This window comes from Lathyrus oleraceus, chromosome 3 (assembly GCF_024323335.1).
Source record: "Lathyrus oleraceus cultivar Zhongwan6 chromosome 3, CAAS_Psat_ZW6_1.0, whole genome shotgun sequence".
Lineage (NCBI taxonomy): Eukaryota > Viridiplantae > Streptophyta > Magnoliopsida > Fabales > Fabaceae > Lathyrus > Lathyrus oleraceus.
In genome coordinates, this window is record NC_066581.1 from 199,915,858 (window position 1) to 199,919,896 (window position 4,039).

Genomic DNA, 4,039 nt, shown 5'->3' on the forward strand with positions numbered 1-4,039 from the left:
TCCCTTGCTTATTCCCAATAGCCTTCTCTGGTTCCCGGTGATCCTGTTTGTTCCCCTAGCAGTGATCTTTATCCCCGGAAACGACTTTGTTGATCCTCAGCATTGGCCCTTATTCCCCTGCAGAGATTTGTGTTTCCTGGTATCTCTTGCCCCGTTAGATTGGGAGTTTCCCCAGTGGGCCTGGCTTTCTCTTTTGAGATGTAGTACCAGATGATTCCATTGATTCTTGGACCTGTTTGTGTTAGATATGTCTATTTGTCAGCATCAATCATACATAAACCACGCATATACATGCATAAGTATAACATTCAGATATTCATGCTGCATTTTTTTCCATATATCTTTATTTGTTGTCTCCTGCTAGTTGGTGATATTTTTCCCCAAGCAGATGTTGGTGTGATCTCTCCATATAGAGTCAGCCCCATAGGCAGAAATTATCTACCCTTTCTTTCATATTCCCCACTGAATCGTGTCCTCGTGGACGATTATTGTTTCTGTCTCCTCCCAAAATATGTATTGGGATGGAATTTCTCCCTTGAGTTATATCCTCATTGGGTCGAGTCTTGTTCATTGTGTCTCTCTAGTTCGTTCCTAGATTGACTCCTCTTGTTATTTCCCTTTGCACTTCCCCGAAGTTCAGATGAATGATTGCTCAGTAACCAGTAATTGTCCATCTTTTCCCCTACGGAGTATGTGGCCTTCTACCCAGTAGCCGGTAGTTGTAAGTCCTATTTCTGTGGTTGCTACCCTCATACCGGTAGTTGTAAACCCCATTTTTATCCCCTTGCAGAGTTAACCTTGATTTTGTTCATCCTAACCGATGACGGTTACTCTTCTTTGGTTTTCTACCCAATATCCGGTAGATGTAATCCCCTCTTTGACGGTTATCTTTATCCAATATTCGGTATTGATATTCCTTCATTTTTGAGTGTATCTCCCAATAACTGGTGATATATCTCTTGGATAATTGTTCTAACAAAGAAATGTATCCCCGGCGAGTCATCTTTCATTCACCCTTTGTTTAATAATGATTGTTTCTCCCCTTGATTGGTCATCATTTTATACCCAGTAGCCGGTATCCCGATGTCCTTTCTTTTCGGTCGATTTATCCTTTATTAAACCAGTAACCGGTTGTGGATAATCTTCCATGCGAGTATGTTATCTATGTTCTGACGGTAATAGATAATATATCTCATGCGCTCTTCAGTCGAAGTCTTTTTCTTCTCCAATCGAGTAAGATTCGTATTTCCATACGGAATCGAATGTCCATCCTATAATCGAGTTTGCTTTTTCAGCCCTCTTTTCGGATGATGAGTGTCTTGGGAGTATTCCCCAATTCACGCTTGGATGGTCACCTATTATATGTCCAGTAACCGACATCCCTGGTGTTCCTTCCTTCTGCTCCCTATTATGACTTTTTGTCCCATGTGGAGTCAAATTTCCTGAGTTGAACTATACCTTCTAGGTCTTCCTCAGATGTTGTGGATGTTTGATATCACTCACCCTTATACTGGTCTTAGATATTCATTCTCCCCGAGCGTGTTGTTCTCTCACCTTTATATCGGTGTCTAGATCACATGTCTCTTTGAGCTTATTACCCAGTAACCGATAATACCTCATCTTGTTGTTTCCTCAGCTGAGTCCTCTTTGGACATTCCCTATCGGAGTCCCTTGGTGGATTCTCCTAGACTGAGTCCAGATTTTTATCCGAAGTATCCGTTGTGGATAGTTTTAATGTATTGGCATATTCCCCAGTACACGCATCTTTCTGTCAGCTCGAGTCTTTCCATTGATTTATTTTCATGGAATCCCTTCGTGTCTCTCAGCATATTTCAAGTTGTGACCTGCTCACGCATTTTATTCCCCTTTACTCCCCAGAGTCTTTGTCCCATTTATGAGTGTATTACTCATATGGATGTTCAGTTTCTCCTAATTTCTTTTTCCTTTATGGACATATATCCCCACAGAGTATTACCTTTTGCATACATACATCTGCATCGTGAGGTCTCTTAGGGACCAAAATTCGTCTCTTTGTTATTATTTAAGCCCATTCTACCTCGTCGAGACGAAGATTTTAACCTTCATATCTCCGGCTAGAATGACCTTAAATAGGGGCATCTGTAAGACCCTAATTTTGACCCTAAGATCCCTCATGGCATCATAACATTGCTCATTTGCATTTGCCTCAAGGATCATAGCATCTTGGCTCCTTAACCCTAGGGTTGGGACTTGTGTGAGTGGTTTGAGATCACCAAGCAAACTTTAATTGTATATTATTGCTTTTCTAATTTTGTTTACTAACCAAAAGCACAAAAATATGTCACTAACATCTTTTATTTTGTAGCTTGAGCAATCATAACACCCAAGGCTCCTAGAAGACCCTATGCCCATTGATATGGACAAGTGAAGGTAAAAGCAAGCATGACAATGGATCCCAAAGCTCTCAATAATCATATATGCCTCCCAAGTATCTCAAATCATCATTTGATCAAAGCAAACCAAAGGGCTTGAGGCTTGTTTCCTAAGGAAACTCTAATTCATTTGTTCATCAACTGTGCCTTGCTCATGAAGCAACCTCAACCCATGATAAAATACAATTAAGGTAAGTTCTTCCATTCATCATTTCATGCATATTTGAGATTATTTGAGTGTCCTCAATCATTAATTCGTCAAGATTTGTGGCATGGGCTTGAGAAGTTGATCAGTTAATTCATCTAACTATTTTGAAGTACACTGAGACCTAACTTTTGATGTATTTGTCAAATGGAGATGACCTCAAGATCAAAAATGTTCTTAAGGACCATATGAACAACTCTCATGTTCATAAAAATTTTATTTGAAGCTTTTAAGGTCATCATCCATTTCAAAACATTATAGGTCATTTTGACTAAAACCCTAATTTTGGGTCAACTTCCCAAGAACATAACTCATTCATTTTTCATGATTTTGAGGTGGGATCAAATGCGTTGGAAAGTTTAAGATGTATACTTAATTTGTTATGTTTAAAAAAATTTCATAATCCTAAAAGAAATACATGTGATAATGCAAAACATTATAGGTCACTTGGGACCAAAGGCTTTGAAATGTGAAAAAGCCCAACTTCAAGTGCCCATAACTTTCTCATCAAAATTCCAAATGATTTAAAATTTGAGTCCAAATTGATTGTCTTGAAAATATATACAACTTTTATGCTTAAGGTTTTGTCATATGGAGCTTGTATCATTGAAATAGAAGGGCTTGAAGTTGGCCCATTTTGGAAATTTTCACATACACATGTTTTGCACCTTGCACTTTATGATCAATTTTCACCAATTTCCCAATTCCAAATGAAGTTTTGCCCAACATAACAATTTATCCTCATGCCAAGAGCTTTCTAACCATTACCCATAAGGCTATGTTTTATTTTTGGAAATATCATTTTCGAAGAGGATAATATTTTAGTGCATTTTTGGAAACCAGTTGAAAACACATTGCACAAGCTAATGGTATCATTTCTGCACGACCATTCCATCATGTTATGATCTCAGCTTGCCAAACCAAGAGGAATTAAGCCCTCCATGTGCCTGTACAGGCCCATGCATGGAGGCCCTCTCCATTCATGCACATGCATTGCTCATGTATACCTTTGCCATTTGCTATAAATAGGAGTGCTAGGCTTCACAATTGGGCAACCTGAAGGCGCCTGTTATGCTGCAAGAATCCCTCCATATCCATACTTAAAGGAACTCTCTCTTTCTTTTCAAATTTTCAGATCTGAATTTCAACTTCATTGGTTGATTTTCAGACTCATAGTTCCTTGACCTTGCTTCATCTTCATCACTAGATCATACTGCAAGCATTAGCTGAGGAGAATCGTGCTCTCAAGATCCATATTTCAGAGGTGCATATCCAAACTTATTTTCTTCGAAGTTCTTTGTTTATAGCTTGTTTCTTGCATTTATTGGGTTGGCTGAAGTCCTCTCATCAGAGGCAACTTAACTGTGCTTTGAATTTTGCAAATCCATTAAGTTTCAGTTGAACACCATATTTTTCAACCTCT